This window comes from Gopherus flavomarginatus, chromosome 13 (genome assembly GCF_025201925.1).
Source record: "Gopherus flavomarginatus isolate rGopFla2 chromosome 13, rGopFla2.mat.asm, whole genome shotgun sequence".
Classification (NCBI taxonomy): Eukaryota; Metazoa; Chordata; order Testudines; family Testudinidae; genus Gopherus; species Gopherus flavomarginatus.
The window spans coordinates 2435207-2452859 of record NC_066629.1 but is presented as its reverse complement, the minus strand read 5'-3'; the positions used below and the strand labels follow the sequence as shown (position 1 = coordinate 2452859).

The window sequence follows — 17653 nt, the reverse complement described above, 5'->3', positions numbered from 1 at the left end:
TGCCTCTGACCTTCCGGGTGACCATGCAAGAAGCCCCATACCTGTCCCTTGCCTCGGTCTCCCCACCTGTAACACGGGGCTAATGATCCCATTGTGCTACTGACGAGCTGTGGGGACAGACTCTTCTCTGCTGGGTCTCACCCCGTGCCCCCTGCTCCTGACTCCCCATTCCTGTCCTCCCTCCGTCCTCCCCCAACCCGGCAGTTAACCCTTTCCACTCTGTGCCAGAGCCCCAGGTCAGGGCCTGGGTCCCAGTCAGGTGCATGTTGGGATAGAATTAACCTCCTCTTGCCTGGCCCTGGCCCCATCTCCCCCAGGGACAATTAACCCCATCCTGCCCTTGCAGGAGCCTGAGCCCCCTCCTGCCCCCGCAGCCTTCCCGGAAGCCTCTAGTGTGACACCTGCCCAGCTGGAGCAGCTGCTCGTCTCTGAGGTGACCCCGACCTCCCTGCAGCTGCGCTGGGACGCGCCCAAGGGCGACTTCGACACCTTCCTCGTTGGGTAGTGGGCCGAGGGCCAGGGGCCAACCTAGGACGTGCCAGTGCCGGGGGCCCAGCGCACGGCTGTGCTGCAGGGGCTGCGGCCTGGTGCCGAATATGGCCTGGCCATGTACAGCCTGTGGCAGGGCGAGGAGACGGCCAATGTCCACGGGGCCGCTCGGACCAGCAGCCTCGGTACGGCCCCCCTGAGCTGGATGGGGCATAGAGCCCAGCTGCCCCCTCGTCCCAGCGCCCCCTGCTACCCTCAGCCAGTCCCCGCAGCCCAGAGCCCCTGCTGCCTCCAGCCTGTCCCCCCAGCCCAGAGCCCTCTGCTGCCCCTCGTCCCAGTGCCCCTTGCTACCTTCAGCCTGTCCCCGCAGCCCAGCACCCCCTGCTGCCTCCAGCCTGTCCACGCAGCCCAGCGCCCCCTGCTACCCTCAGCCAGGCCCCGCAGCCCAGAGCCCCCTGCTGCCTCCAGCCTGTCCATGCAGTCCAGCGCCCCTGCTGCCTCCAGCCTGTCCCCGCAGCCCAGCGCCCCCTGCTGCCCTCAGCCTGTCCCTGCAGCCCAGCGCCCCCTGCTGCACCTCATCCCAGCGCCCCTTGCTGCCATCTCGTCCCAGTGCCCCCTGCTGCCTCCAGCCTGTCCCCGCAGCCCAGCGCCCCCTGCTGCCTCCAGCCTGTCCCTGCAGCCCAGAGCCCCCTTTTGCCCCTCGTCCCAGCACCCTCTGCTGCCCCCTCCTTGTCCCTACAGCCCAGCGCCCCCTGCTGCCCTCAGCCTGTCCACGCAGCCCAGCACCCCCTGTTGCCCCTCGTCCCAGCGCCCCCTGCTGCCCCCAGCCTGTCCCTGCAGCCCAGTGCCCCCTGCTGCCCCTCGGCCCTGCAGCCCAGTGTCCCCTGCTGTCCCTTGTCCCAGCGCCCCCTGCTGCCCCCTCAACCCTGCAGTCCAGTGTCCCCTGCAGCCCCCAGCCTGACCCCTCATCCCATCGCCCCCTGCTGCCCCTCCTCCCAGCCCCCCTCGTCCCTGCAGCCCAGCGCCCCCTGCTGCCCCTTGTCGCAGCACCCCCTGCTGCCATTTCGTCCCAGCGCCTCCTGCTGTCCCCCGCCTGTCCCCTCGTCCCAGTGCCCCCTGCTGCCCCCAGCCTGTCCCTGCAGCCCAGCACCCCCTGTTGCCCCTCGTCCCAGTGCCCCCTGCTGCCCCCAGCCTGTCCCTGCAGCCCAGCGCCCCCTGTTGCCCCTCGTCCCAGTGCCCCCTGCTGCCCCCAGCCTGTCCCCGCAGCCCAGCGCCCCCTGCTGCCCCTCGTCCCAGTGACCCCTGCTGCCCCAGCCTGTTCCCGCAGCCCAGTGCCCTCAGCTACCCCTCGTCCCAGTGCTCCGCTTCCCCCAGCCTGTCCCTGCAGCCCAGCGCCCCCTGTTGCCCCTCGTCCCAGTGCCCCCTGCTGCCCCCAGCCTGTCCACGCAGCCCAGCACCCCCTGCTGCCTCCTGCCTGTCCCAGCAGCCCAGCGCCCCCTGCTGCCTCCAGCCTGTCCCCGCAGCCCAGCGCCCCCTGCTGCCCCTTGTCCCAGTGTCCCCTGCTGCCCCCAGCCTGTCCCCGCAGCCCAGCGTTCCCTGCAGCCCCCAGCCTCTCACCTCATCCCAGCGTCCCCTGCAGCCCCCAGCCTGTCTCCTCATCCCAGCCCCCCTGCTGGCCCCTCGCCCCCGCAGCCCAGTGCCCCCTGCTGCCCCTTGTCTCAGTGCCCCCTGCTGCCATCTCATACCAGCGCCTCCTGTTGTCCCCAGCCTGTCCCTGCAGCCGAGTGTCCCCTGCAGCCCAGTGCTCCCTGCTGCCCCTCGTCCCAGCGCCCCCTGCTGCCCCCTCAACCCCTCATCCCAGCGTCCCCTGCAACCCCTAGCCTGTCTCCTCATCCCAGCCCCCCTGCTGCCCCCTCATCCCAGCGTCCCCTGCAGCCCCCAGCCTGTCTCCTCATCCCAGCTCCCCTGCTGTCCCCTCGTCCCCACAGCCCAGTGCCTCCTGCTGCCCCTTGTCTCAGTGCCTCCTGCTGCCATCTCATACCAGCGCCTCCTGTTGCCCCTAGCCTGTCCCTGCAGCCGAGTGTCCCCTGCTGCCCCTCGTCCCTGCAGCCCAGCGCCCCCTGCTGCCTCTCGTCCCAGCGCCCCATTGCCCTCAGCCTTTCCCCACAGCCCAGTGTCCCCTGCTGCCCCTCGTCCCTGCAGCCCAGCTCTCGCTGCTGCCTCTCGTCCCAGCGCCCCCTGCTGCCCCCAGCCTGTCCCTGCAGCCCAGCGCCCCCTGCTGCCCCCAGCCTGTCCACGCAGCCCAGCGCTCCCTGCTGCCCCTTGTACCAGCGCCCCCTGCTGCCTCCAGCCTGTCCCCGCAGCCCAGCGCCCCCTGCTGCCTCCAGCCTGTACCCGCAGCCCAGCGCCCCCTGCTGCCCCTTGTCCCAGCGTCCCCTGCTGACCCAAGCCTGTCCCTGCTGCCCAGCGTCCCCTGCAGCCCCCAGCCTCTCCTCTCATCCCAATGCCCCCTGCTGCCCTTCGTCCCTGCAGCCCAGTGCTCCCTGCTGCCCCTCGTCCCAGCGCCCCCTGCTGCCCCCTCAACCCCGCGTCCCCTGCAGCCCCCAACCTGTCTCCTCATCCCAGCGCCTCCTGATGCCCCCAGCGTGTCCCTGCAGCCGAGTGCCCCTTGCTGCCCCTCATCCCTGCAGCCCAGCGCTCCCTGCTGCCCCGTGCCCCATCCCTGGTGAGAAGGGCTGGGGGCGGGAATTGGGCAGCTGGGTGGGCCAAAGGCCTCTCCCTACCCAGGAGGCTAGAGCCATGGGGAGTGGTGGTGGGACAGGATAGATGGAGATACGGATGGACAGAAGGATGGAGGGAGGGAGGGACAGAAGGAGGGAGGGAGGGAGGGAAGGAAGTGGGGAGGGAGGGACTGATGGAAGGGGGGATGGAGGGAGGGATGGATGGATGGACAGAAGGAGGATGGAATGCAGTGGGGAGGGAGGGACAGATTTAAGGGCAGATGGAGGGAGGGATGGAAGGGGGATGGAGGGATGGACAGAAGGAGGGACAGATGGAGGGATGGAAGGGGGATGGAGGGAGGAATGAGGAGGGGAGGGAGGGATGGATGGAAGGGGGATGGACAGAAGGACGGATGGATGGAGGGATGGAATGGGGGAGGGAGGGAGGGATGGACAAAGAAGGGAGGGAGGGACGGATAGAAGGGAGGATGGAGGAGGGACTGATGGATGGACGGAAGGAGGGAGGAATGAAGTGAGGAGGGAGGGACGGATGAAAGGGGAGATGGAAGGAGGGATGAACAGAAGGAGGGATGGATGGAGGGATGGAAGCGGGGATGGAAGGAGGGATGGACAAAGAGGGGAGGGAGGGACGGATGGAAGGGAGGATGGAGGGAGGGACGGATGGATGGACGGAAGGAAGGAGGAATGAAGTGGGGAGGGAAGGACGGATGAAAGGGGAGATGGAGGGAGGGATGAACAGAAGGAGGGACGGATGGAGGGATGGAAGGGGGGATGGAAGGAGGGATGGACAGAAGGAGGGAGGAATCAAGTGGGGAGGGAGGGACGCATGAAAGGGGGATGGAGGGAGGGATGAACAGAAGGAGGGATGGAAGTGGGGATGGACAGAAGGAGGGATGGATGGAGGGATGGAAGGGGGATGGAGGGAGGAATGGGGAGGGGAGAGAGGGATGGATGGAAGGGGGGATGGACAGAAGGATGGAGGAATGGAAGGGGAGATGGAGGAAGGGATGGACAAAGAGGGAAAGGAGGGACGGATGGAAGGGAGGATGGAGGGAGGGATGGATGGATGAACGGAAGGAGGGAGGAATGAAGTGGGGAGGGAAGGACGGATGAAAGGGGAGATGGAGGGAGGGATGAACAGAAGGAGGGATGGATGGAGGGATGGAAGGGAGGATGGAAGGAGGAATGGACAGAAGGAGGGAGGAATGAAGTGGGGAGGGAGGGAGGGATGAAAGGGGGGATGGAGGGAGGGATGAAAAGAAGGAGGGATGGAAGGGGGGATGGAGGGAAGGATGAAAAGGAGGGATGGAAGGGGGGATGGAGGGAGGGATGGACAGAAGGAGGGAGGAATGAAGTGGGGAGGGAGGGATGGATGGAAAGGGGGATGGAGGGAGGGAGGGATGGATGGATGGACAGAAAGAGGGAGGGAAGGGGGGATGGAAGGAACAGGCGGCTGGATGGGCGCGCACTGGGATAAAAGCTGGGCGATGATGGGGAGGGCCCTGGCGGCTGAGGGGGGGGATGGGGCTTTGCAGGCTGATGCTGCCCCCCAGTGGCCACGCTGGGAAGGGGCCCCCAGCTGGCTCCACCTGAGGACCCATGGAGCCCCCTGACTCCCATGTCTCCCCAGAGCTGGAGAGCCCCCAGGACCTGCGCTTCAGTGATGTCCGAGCGACCTCGGTGGGAGTGACCTGGGGGGCCTCGTCCACCCACGTCGACTGCTACAAGGTGTCCTTCCAACTGCACCATGTGGGTAAGTGCTCCACAGCACTCCCTGCTGCTGCCCCCATCCGACTTCCCACAGCGCCCTCCGCCACTGCCCTCATCTGACTTCCCACAGCGCCCCCTGCTGCCCGCCACAGCAGCCCAAACTGACTCCACCACACCCCCTGCTACTGCCCCCATCTGACCTCCTACAGCGCCCCCTGCTGCCCCCATCCGACCTCCCACAGCAGCCCCTGCTGCCCCCCCACAGCACCCGAAACGGACTCCCCACAGCGCCCCCTGCTGCTGCCCCCATCCGACCTCCCACAGCGCACCAAACTGACTCCCCACAGCGCCCCAAACTGACTCCCCACAGCGCCCCCTGCTGCTGCCCCCATCTAACCTCCCACAGCGCCCCCTGCTGCTATCCACAGAGCCCTAAACTGAATCTCACAATGCCCCTCGCTGGCCCCTCACACCAACCCCCCCACAGCATCCCTTGATGGCCCCCACAGTGCCCCCTTCTGCCCCACAGTGCCCCGAACCAACCCCCCCACAGTGCCCCCTGCTGCTCCCCACAACACCCCAAACTGACTCCCCACAGCGCCACTCGCTGGCCCCTTGCAGTGCCCCAACCCAATGCCCCCCACCACTGCCTCCACCCCTGCCACCCCCCCACTGCTGGCCCCTGCAGCACTGTGACCCCCCCATAGCGCCTCCCACTGAGCACCTGAAATGCCCCCTGCAGCCCCCGGAGCGCCCCCGGAACTGAATACAGAACAGCGCCCCCTACTGGCTGCAGACGACGCTCGAGGGGCTGATCCCTGGGGCCAGCGTCATGGCCGTATGGGGCTTCGAGGAGAGCGAGCCGCTGGCGGGCTACGTCACCACGGGTAAGGGCTGGACGCCTGGGTCCCCTGGGGCCAGCACCAGACACCTGGGTCCCTTCCCCTGCCCCGGGGTCAGCGCCGGTTGCCTGGGTCCCTTCCCCTGCCCCAGGGCCAGCGCCAGATGCTTTCCCCTGCCCTGGGTCCCCTACCTTCCCATGCAGGGCAAGTGCCACACCCTGCCACCTGGACCTCTGGGTCCTGCCCCCTTGCCACCTGTCACGGAGTGTGCGGGAGTCCGGCCCTGCACGCCTCTTCCTGGGACCCACAGTGACTCTCAGCCAGCCAGTAAAACAAAAGGTTTATTGGACAACAGGAATGCAGGTTACAGCAGAGCTTGTAGGCACAGTCAGGACCCCTCAGTCGAGTCCTTCTGGAGTTTCAGGGTGCTTGGGTCCAGCATAGGATCCCCTGAATTCCCCTCACCCAGCCCAAAACCGAAACTGAACTGCCCCTCCTCCAACCAGCCGATTCCTTTGTCCAGCTTCCCGGGCTAAGGTGCTAACCCCCTCCCCACTACCTGGCTCAGGTTACAGGCTTAAAGATCCTGTCCCTCACCTAAAGACATCCCCGGCTCTCCCCTCCCCCACACAGACAGCCCTTACTCCATCACATCTCTCCCCCCTCCGAGACTGAACTGAGCGGGGTCACTCTGCCCAGTGACCTGGGGAAGTTCAGGGCCCCCTCTCTGGGACAACGCATCTGCCATCAGTTTGGCACTTCCCTTCACATGGACCACGTCCATGTCATAATCCTGCAGGAGAAGGCTCCACCTCAGGAGCTTGGCGTTGGCTCCTTTCATCTGGTGCAGCCAGGTCAGGGGAGAGTGGTCGGTGTACACGGTGAAGTGTCACCCAAAGAGATCTGGCTCCAGTTTCTTAAGGGCCCACACCATGGCCAGGCATTCCTTCTCAATGGCCGCGTAGTTCTGCTCCCGGGGTAGCAACTTCTTGCTCAGGTACACGATGGGGTGTCTCTCCCCCTTTTCATCCTCCTGCATTAACACCGCCCCTAGTCCCGTGTCTGAGGCGTCGGTGAACACCATAAAGGGCTTGTCAAAATCTGGGTTTGCCAGAACTGGGCCACTAACCAGAGCCTCCTTCAGCGCCCGGAGAGCCTGGTGGCACTGCTCGGTCCAGACCACCTTGTCTGGCTTCCCCTTCTTGCACAGCTCAGTGATGGGGGTGGCTATGGCGCTAAAGTGGGGCACGAACCTTAGATAGTACTCCGCCATCCCAATAAAGGCCTGGACCTTCTATTTGGTTTGGGGAGTGGGCCAGTCTCTGATCACCTCCAACTTGGCTGGTTCCGGCTTTAGACAGCCGCTCCCCACCTGATGGCCCAGGTAAGATTCTTCAGCCATCCCCACCTTGCACTTCTCAGCCTTTACGGTTAACCCAGCCTCCCGGAGTCGGTTCAGCACTTGTTTAACCGGGGACATGTGGTCCTCCCAGGTCCGGCTAAAGCCACAGATGTTGTCAATATAAGCCACAGCAAAACTCTCCATCTCCCGCAGTAGCTGATCCACCAGGCGCTGGAGGGTGGATGGTGCTCCCTTGAGGCCGAAGGGCAGGGTTAGACACTCGTAGAGCCCCAGAGGGGTGATAAAGGCTGATTTCAGCCTGGCATGTGCGTCCAGCGGCACCTACCAGTAGCCCTTTGTAACATCCATGGTGGTGAGGTACCGAGCGCCTCCCAGCTTGTCTAGGAGCTTGTCAGGCCTGGGCATGGGGTAGGCATCAGATACGGTGATGGCACTGAGCTTTTGATAGTCCACACAGAACCGGATCGACCCGTCCTTCTTGGGGATCAGCACCACTGGCGAGGCCCAAGGGCTGGAAGATGGCTGGATCACCCCCAAAGCCAGCATGTCTCTGACCTCTCTTTCTAGGTCCTGGGCAGTTTTCCCAGTGACCCAAAAAAGGGGGCATCTTATAGGAGGATGTGACTCAGTCTCCACCCGGTGGACAGTCAAATTAATGCATCCAGACTGGTTGGAAAACAGCTGTCGGTATAGATGCAGCACCCCTCTGATCTCAGTGTGCTGGGCCAGGGTCAGCTGATCAGAGAGGAGAATCGCCTCCAGGGGGGAACCAGCTTTTGTCCCAGGGAATAGATCCACTAAGGGGTCATCTCCCTGCTCCTCCCAATGTCCACACATGGCCAACACCACATTCCCCCTGTCATAGTATGGCTTCATCATGTTCACATGGTACACCCAACGGTGATGTGCCCGGTTCGACAGCTCCACCACATTGTTTACCTCATTTAGTTGCTTGATAACCTTGAAAGGCCCTTCCCAGGCAGCCTGGAGTTTGTTTTTCCTCACGGGGATGAGAACCATCACCTGATCCCCGGTGGCGAAGGTGCAGGCCTGCGCTGTGTGGTCATACCAGACCTTCTGCTTCCTCTGGGCTTGGGCCAGATTCTCCCTGGCCAGGGCCATGAGCTCGACCAGTCTTTCCTGGAAGGTCAGGACATACTCCACCACCGACTCTCCCTCAGGATTGGCCTTCTCCTCCCATTTGTCCCTCATCAGGTCCAGGGGCCCCCTTACCCGCCTTCCATACAACAGTTCAAAAGGCGAAAACCTGGTAGATTCCTGGGGTACCTCCCTGTACGTGAACAGCAGGTGTGGTAAGTACTTGTCCCAGTCCTGCGGGTGCTGGTTCATAAATGTTTTTAGCATCATCTTCAGCGTCCCGTTGAACCTTTCCACCAGCCCATTGGACTGGGGGTGATACGCTGAGGCCCAGTTATGCTGGACTCCACATTTTTCCCACAAGCACCGGAGCAGGACCGACATGAAGTTGGACCTCTGGTCCGTTAAGACTTCCTTGGGGAACCCCACCCAGCTGAAAATTGTCAGCAGTGCATCTGCCACGGTGTCCGCTTCGATAGAGGACAAGGCCACCGCCTCGGGGTAGCGAGTGGCAAAATCTACCACCACCAGGATGTATTTCTTCCCCAACTGGGTCGTCTTGCTGAGAGGTCCCACTATGTCCATGGCCACTTCTGGAAATGTTCCTCTATGATGGGTAAAGGCCTCAAAGCTGCTTTCCCCTTGTCCCGGGCCTTCCCCACCCTCTGGCAGGGGTCACAGGATTGGCATTACTGTCGGACATGGGTAAAGATCCCAGGCCAGTAAAAGTTCTGTAGCAGCCTCTGCCTCATGCGCTGGATTCCCTGGTGCCCTGCGAGAGGAATGTCATGGGCCAGGTACAGCAGCTTGTGGCGAAACTTCTGGGGAACCACCAGCTGCCTCCTGATCCCCCATGACTCTACTTCCCCTGGGGGAGCCCATTCTCGGTACAGGAACCCCTTCTCCCACAGGAACCTCTCCTTGCAACCTCTCATGGTCTGTACCGCACTGAGGTTAGCCTGGTCCCTGGGCTTCCGCAAGGAGGGATCTTTCTGCAACTCGGCCTGGAACTCAGCAGCTGGAACAGGGATGGAGACCTGCTCTCTCTCGCTGGCTGGGTCTGAGGCCACAGCCTCTCTGAGCCGTGTCCCTGGGCGTTTCCCCCACACCAGGTTAGGGTCCTGCACCTCGGGCAGAGTCCCTTCCCCATTGTCGGGGCGCAGTGCCCTTTGCTGACTCTGACTGCGATTCACAATCAGGGCACTCTGGGCGTTACTTGGCCAGTCCTCGAGGTCCCCTCCCATTAACACATCCGTGGGCAAATGTGGGTGTACCCCCATGTCCTTGGGGCTCTCCTTGGCCCCCCACTTCAGGTGTACCCTTGCCACAGGCACCTTGAATGGGGTCCCGCCCACACCCATCAGGGTCAGGTAGGTGTCGGGCACCATCCGATCTGAGGCCACCACCTCTGGCAGGGCGAGCATCACCTCTGCGCCCATGTCCCAGTATCCAGTGACCTTCCTCCCATCTACCTCCAGGGAAACAAGGCACTCTTTCTGGAGGGGCAGCCCTGCGCCCACCCTGTAAACCAAAAACCCGGAGCATGGAGCATCCAGCCCCCCAGAGGAGCTGACCTGGGGACCTCCTCCCCCCTTTCACAGGTTGTACGCTGCCAGCCCCCCTTTCCTGGGAACGTTGCCCCTCATCCGACTGGGTCTTTACCCAGTCAACCCTCTGCGGGTTGGGTCTGCTCGGTCTGTCCCTGAGATTGGGGCATTGGGCCCGTATGTGGCCTCATTGGCCACAGTGATAGCAGCCCACGTCTTGTGGGTTTCCTCGAGTGGGTCGGATGGACCTGATGCTGGAGGTTCCCCTTTGGTGGGGGTTCTCCATAGGCCCCTGCTGGGAGGTCCCATGGTGACTCTCTCTCTGCGTTGAGGCAGGCCTGCTCCTTCGAGACTCCTCCCTATTATCCTCTGCCTGACTGTCCACAAATTGGTTGGCCAGCTGGCCTGCGTGCTGTAGATTCTCCAGCTTCTGGTCCATCAACCACAGCCTCAGGTCGGACGGGCACTGCTAGTACAGGTGCTCCAGTATGAATAGGTCAAGCAGGTTCTCTTTAGTTTGGGACCCAGCTGTCCACTTGCGGGCATACCCCTGTGCCCGGTTGGCCAGTTGTGGGTATGTGACCTCACGAGTTTTACGCTGACTCCGGAACCTTTTCTGGTACATCTCAGGAGTCAGCCCAAACTCGCAGAGCAGGGCCTGTTTGAACAGTTCGTAGTCCCCTGCCTCCGCCCCTTTCAGTCGGCTGTACACCTCCACGGCTGTGGAGTCCAGTAAGGGGGTGAGAAATGAGATCCTGTCTGCAGGGTCAATGCTGTGCAGCTCACAGGCATTCTCAAAGGCCGTCAGGAAGGTGTCTATGTCCTCCCCCTCCTTACACCAGGCCAGCAAGCACTTATCAAAGCTCTTTGTAGGCTTGGGTCCCCCCTCACTCACTGCAGCCAGGGCCCCACTGCTCGCCAGCTGGGCCAGGTCCAGCTCATGTTTACGCTGTTTCTCCTTCTCCTCCAGCTCACTCTGGCATTGGTTCTCACGCTGGCGCTGGTTCTCCTCATGTTTACGCTGGTTCTACTTCTCCTTCAGTTCTTGCCTCCATAACTCAAGCTCTTCCCCTCTCAGCTCCCTATCATATTCCAGCCGCATCCGCTCCACGAATGCCGAGCGTCACCGGGAGGATCTCCTGCTGGGAGGTGAGCTTCGCTGGGAGGATCCCCTGCTGGCCGGGGGGGTCACGGTGCCCTCGGTATTCACTGGGCTCCTCCCCGCCCTTCCCCTAGGCATAAGAAGAGGGGGTCTCGGGAAGCCCTCAGCCACCGGCTGACCACTCCCAGCGGGGACAGACACAGGTGCCTGCTCTGCATCTGCCCGGCTGCTTCCCTCAGAGACAGGGCTCCATTCATTCAAGCGACCTCCCTCCTCCAGCTGGGCAATCAGCTGGTCCTTGGTGAGTCTCCTACTGCGCAGTCCCCTCTGCTTGCACAGCTCCAGCAGGTCACACTCACGCCGCTGGGCATACATCTTCCTGCTGGCCACTCGCAGGCCGGGGTGCTCGCCACTCCCCATGGTTTCCAGGGGGACCCCCTAGTGCACCAGCCCTTCTTGAGGTCACCACCTCTCTGCCAGGGTGGAGCTGCAGACTGCTCCGCCCCTGGGACCGCTCGCTGTGATCCCCTGGGGGACCCTGTTACTGCAAAGTTCTCACTGGTCACACACTCCCCGGGGTTAATCACCCCTACAATCACCCCTTCGTTTTACTGCTCCCCAGTCATTTACTGCAGGAAGCGCCGTCCATGGGGTGCAGTATATCCCATGCTGCCACCAGTTGTCATGCAGTGTGGGGGAGTCCGGTCCTGCACTACACTTCCTGGGACTCAGTTACTCTCAGTCAGCCGGTAGAACAGAAGGTTTATTGGACAACAGGAATACAGGTTACAGCAGAGCTTGTAGGCACAGTCAGTACCCCTCAGTCGAGTCCTTCTGGAGTTTCAGGGTGCTTGGGTCCAGCATAGGATCCCCTGAATTCCCCCCACGCCGCCCAAAACCGAAACTGAACAGCCCCTCCTCCAGCCAGCCGATTCCTTTGTCCAGCTTCCCAGGCCAAGGTGCTAACCCCCTCCCCCCTACCTGGCTCAGATTACAGGCTTAAAGATCCTGTCCCTCCCCTAAAGACATCCCCGGCTCTCCCATCCCCCACACAGACAGCCCCTACTCCATCACATCACCCCTCTGGATGCCTGGATTCCCCCCCCCCCCCGTCGGCCGGACACCTGGGTCCCCTCAGGGGGCTGCTCTCCCTGACGCTGCGCGCTCTCTCCACAGTCCCTGATGGCCCCTCGGACCTGAGCACCCTCAACGTCACTGACACCTCAGCCCTGCTGCGCTGGCGCCCGCCCCGGGCCCCCCCCCCCCGAGCTACGGGCCCCCCTAGGGGAAGCGCGGGGGCAGGGCAGGGCAGGGTGGCACCCTCCTCCCCTGGCACGTGGCTCCATCCCTGGCGCCTGTGTCCGGCTCCTTTGGCCTCCCCCCGGCTCCCCCACAAGCTCATCTCCCCCCTCCCCCCAGCTCTCCCCCCAGGCCCCTCGGTGATGCTGCAGCTCCCCGGGGACTGGGCCGAGCACCCCCTGGCTGCGGCTGGACACTGAGTATCTGCTCAGCGTCCATGAGGTGACGGGGGCAACCGCAGCTCCCCCGCCAGCGCCACCTTCACCACCGCTACGGGGGGGGGGGGGGCTGGGAGGGGGCCGGGAAGCAGTGGGGGGGAGGAAGGAATGGGGGCAAAAGGGGGAGGAGTGGGACAGAAGGGGGAGGGAGGAGAAGGGTGGGGAAAGCAGTTGGGGGGTGGAAGGAGTGGAGGCAGCAGGGGGAGGGATGGGGGAAGCAGTGGGGGGGAGGAAGGAGTGGGGGCGGCGGGGGAGGCTGGGGGAAGCAGTGGGGAGGTTGGAGGGGGAAGGAGTGGGGGCGGCAGGGGGAGGGTGGGGGAAGCAGTGGGGAGAGAGGAGAAGTAGTGGGGGCAGCAGAGGGAGGGGCCCCTGTTTCACTATCCCCTCCCACAGGGCTGGATGCCCCCCAGGACCTGCGAGCCACCGAGGTGACCCCCGGCAGCGCCCAGCTCTGCTGGAGCTCCCCCACACATCCCCGCCCTGCTGGCTACCTGCTGAGCTACGAGATGCTCTCCAGCCAAACGCAGGTACCGGGGACACCCCCAGTCCCTCCCCCAGCCCCTCCTACAACCCCCCCCAACATGCTGAGTCCCCCAGCACCTCCTACCACCCCCCCAATGCCTCTCCCCACTTTCTGCCCTCCCCCCAGCTTCCCCCACATCCCCGTCTGTGGAGCCAGGAGTCCCCCCCAGACCCATCGCTGCTCCCTCCCACTCCCTGTGGCCGATCACCCCCGCTCCCAACTCACTCCCTCTCCCCTCGGGAGATACCCCTGGGCACCGACGCCGCCTCCCACTAGCTGAGCAACCTGACCCCGTCCAGCCGCTACCAGCTCCAGGTGCAGGCGATCCAAGGGGGCCGCCCCAGCACCCCCATCACCACCTCCTTCAACACGGGTGAGTCACAGGACGCAGAGGTGTAGCAAGTGCCCTCTGTACCCTCCGACCGGAGGGGGCCCCGCAAGGAAGGGGGCCCCTAAAAGTGGCAAAAAAAAATGTAAGGTATAACTAGGTAAGTGACATTTATTGACGCTATTGCACAATCCATGTCGGTTTTACTGACAAAACCGTGAAGTCTTTATGATACATCATAATGCTATTGGCTACGTCAGTTGTCTGTCAGTCAGTTTCGAATTTTAGATGGACACATTCAAAGAATGTGTATTTGCGTTCATAATGGCAGTCGGCGGATAAATGTTATTAATTTAGTTTAGTTTTTTATCGTTTCCAACACAGAAGCGTGCTTTGTGATGTCTAAGAGAATGTATAAGAGCGGAGCTAGTAAACGAAAGGCAGCAAAAGATGCCGAGAAGGAACTTGAGAAAATTCCAAAGTTGTCAACGTATTTTGCGCTGCAATCCAACGTACAGGTACAGGCACATGAAACGGACAGCGCTAGCAGTGACGAGTCGTATCCAGAAGTATCCAGAAGTGCTTCAAGTGAGGTCGAAGGTGAAGCCAGTTGTTCTACCAAACAAACTGTGACAGATATTCCAGCTGCTGCCGGGAAAGAAGTATCTGAATCTGAACCAATGACTGGTGATCCAGGAGATTGGCCGTCTGTAATATCGGACAGGCAAGTGTGTGACATTGTTGCACGTGGCCCACCGCAGCAGAATGAAAGTTACGAATTTCCATTTAACGAGGAAAGACGGAGGTTCACAAGTACTCATTTCTATCGAACCATGGCAAATGGTGAGAAAATAAGACGTTCATGGTTAATGTACTCAGTTCAGAAATATGCCATTTTTTGTTTTTGTTGTAAATTATTTGGCACTGGTGACATACCGCTACATCATGGGACATCTGTTTGGAGAATCACAGCAAAACTTTTGAAAGAAAAATGGGAGACATTGATGCCAACGAACTCATAATGGAATTTAATAGTTTTATTTATGTCATCGAGAAAGAGAGAGGACTTGTCACGGCAAACAATTTTTTTAACGTACATATACAAGAACAGCCTTCAGAGATATATCCGAATCTTTGTATTTGCATCAGAATTCTTCTGACCACACCAGTTACTGTCGCTGGTGCTGAAAGGAGCTTCAGCAGGATGAAACTGATCAAGAATATCCTGTGCTCAACCATGACAGATGACAGGCTTTCTGCGCTTGTAGTTATCTCAATCAAAAACAAGATTGCCAGATCTCTGGACTGTGATGCATTGATTAACCAGTTTGCGGAGAACAAGGCTCGAAAGAAGCGCTTTGCATAAATACGGAATACATGTACACTGTAGGCCTACGTATACATAATATGAACCCTGTATATTGTATAAAATAAATACCGCATTCCAGTTTCTGCATTGTAAGGGACCCCGGACCTATGTTCGGAGGGGGCCACGTTCTTTGTTGCTACTGCCCTGGCAGGACGTCTGGGTTCTAGCCTGGCTGGGAGCCAGGACTCCTGGGTTCTCTCTCACCTTGGGGAGGGGAGTGGGGGCTGGTGGGTTAGAGCAGGGGGGGCTGGGAGCCAGGACTCCTGGGTTCTCTCCCAGCTCGGGGAGGGGAGTGGGGGCTGGTGGGGGTGGAGCCAGGATCCCAGACTCCTGGGTTCCATGCTCTCCTCTCTTGGCAGTCTGGCTGAGCTACCCCCTTCCCCCGGGACTGCGCGGAGGAGCAGCTGAACAGGCCGGGCCCCTCCCGCGAGGTGACCATCTAACTAGGGGGCAACAGGCAGTGCCCCCTGCAGGTGTACTGTGACATGAAGCCCGACAGGGGTGGCTGGCTGATGAGTGCGGGGGTGGGGGGCAGCAGGGCCGAGGTCTGTCTCTGATCCCCCTGACTCCCCCAGGTGTTCCAGCGTCGCATGAACGGCGAGAGGGATTTCTGGCGTGACTGGCAGGACTATGCCCAGGGCTTTGGGAACCAGTCCCAGGAGTTCTGGCTGGGTGAGTGAGAACCCAGGAGTCCTGGGCAGCCCTGCCATCCCCAGAGCCCTCCCCCTGCCGAGCCCGGGAGAGAACCCAGGCGTCCTGGCTCCCAGTTCCCCCTGCTCTAACCCACCAGATCCCACTCCCCTCCCAGAGCTGGGCTGCCCCTGGCAGAGCATGGAGAGAACCCAGGTGTCCTGCCCCCAGGTAACGACGCCCTGCACGAGCTGACGGTGGGGGGGAGTAGGAGCTGCGGGTGGATCTCCGGGCCGGCACCGAGGCTGCGTTCGCCCAGTACCAGCGGTTCCGAGTGGACCCCCCCAGCGAGCATTATCGCCTGCATCTGGGCAGCTACCGCAGCACGGCGAGCAAACGGGGAGAACAGAGTGGGGGGGCAAAGGGAGGGATGGCTGGGGTCTGGAGGGACAGTGGGTGGGGTGTTTGTGTCCTGGGGGGTCTGTGTCCTGGCGGTGGTTGGGGGAGGGGTGCTGTCCCCCCAGCCCCCCGTCACTCCCTGCCGCCCAGGCGATGCGCTGAGCTACCACTCGGGCAGCGTCTTCTCGACCCGGGACCCGAACCCGAACCGGCTGCTGATCCGCTGCACGGTGTCCTACCGCGGGGCCTGGTGGTACCACAACTGCCACTATGCCAACATCAACGGGCTCCACGGCAGCCACTGGGACCACCAGGTATGGCCGCCCTGACGCCTGGCTTCTCTCCCGGCTCTGGCGGGGGGGGGGGGGGCGGGAGCGGAAAGCCTGGGTTCTCTCCGGCAGGGGACGCCTGGGTTCTCACCCGGCTCGGGGGGGGAGGGGTGGGACGCCTGGGTTCTCTCCGGGAGGGGACGTCTGGCTTCTTTCCCGGCTGGGGCGGGGGGGGGGCGGGACGCCTGGGTTCTCTCTGGCAGGGAACGCCTGGGTTCTCGCCCAGCTGGGGGGGTCAGGACCCCTGGGTTCTCTCCTGGCAGGATGCCTGGGTTTTCGCCCGGCTCAGGGGGCGTGGGACGCCTGGGTTCTCTCCGGGAGGGGACGCCTGGGTTCTCGCCCAGCTGGGGGGTCAGGACCCCTGGGTTCTCTCCTGGCGGGACGCCTGGGTTCTCTCTCAGCTCGGTGGGGGGAAGGACACCTGGGTTCTCGCCCGGCTCAGCGGGGGGCAAGGGGGCTGGTGGGGACTGAAAGCCAGGACTCCTGGGTTGGCCAATCCCCAGGGAGGAAATTAACTGCTTCCTATCCAGCAAGTCCAAGCCAGTGGGGAAACTGAGTCACGGATTGCACTTAGCACTATTACAGAAGTTACTGGGGCGGGCATGCTAGGGGGGGTCTCTCACCCCCCTTTCCTGCCCCCCCCCGGGCGTGAACTGGTTTAACTGGAAAGGCTTCGAGTTCTCCATCCCATTCACCGAGATGAAGCTGTGGCTGCGGGGGGTGGCAGAGGCGAATGGACGGACAGGTGGACCCGAGGGAGAGCGAGTGAGCCAGCGAGAGCACAGCACTGCAGGGTGCCACCAGGGAGAGCCATGGCGTCACGAGGAGCCCCCCCCCCACTGGGCTCTTCCACTCACCCCTCCCCCCTAGAGACCCCTTTCCCCACAGAGCCCCCCCAATGCTTAATTCCCTCCATACTCACCTAGCCCCTCGCATGCATCCAACGAAGTGGGGATTCACCCACGAAAGCTCCTGCTCCAAAACGTCTGTTAGTCTCTAAGGTGCCACAGGATTATTTGCTGCTTTTACAGATCCAGACTAACACGGCTACCCCTCTGATACTTAGCCCCTCCCACACACCCCTGCGGGGTCCCTGCTCCCCACAGTGCAGCAGGCCCAGGCTGAAGGGAGCACCCCCATCCAGCTGGGGCGGGGGGCAGATGGAACCCAGGAATCCTGACCCCCAGCTCCTCTGGGGCTCCCCTGTCCCCTCCATGAGCAGAGGGCCCGTGGGGAGGCAGGGGAGCAAGCGGTGACCCCACTCCCAGTGGAGCGACAGAGACGGATGGGCCCAAAGCACCTTTATTCTGACTGAAACAGCCTGGATGGGCAAGGACGTTGTGGGGCAGAGTTAAGGAGGTTTGCCGGGAAATCCGGGGAGGGCAGAGTTAAGGGGGTTTGCAGGGGGCTGTACAGAATCTGTTGAGCGATATAGTTTATATATAAAAAAACAGCTGAGAAATGTTACCAAAAAAACCCCAGCGAGTGAGAAACTGTTGGGGCAGGGGATAGGTGTGGGGTAGGGGAGGACGGGGGCAGGGGATAGCTGTTGGGTGGAGGAGAACGGGGTGAGGGATAGGAGTGGGGTGGGGGAGGACAGGGGCTCTCCCCATGGCCTGAAGGGATGCAGGAGTGTGTGTGGGGTGGGGACTATGAGGGGCTTGGG

General features: G+C 62.2%; 1 pseudogene; it reads left to right on the top strand.

The window, feature by feature from the left end:
- The window catches only part of LOC127033525 (tenascin-X-like), a 28843-nt pseudogene extending 11986 nt beyond the window's left edge, over positions 1-16857 (top strand).
- The last annotated feature ends 796 nt before the right edge of the window (positions 16858-17653 follow it).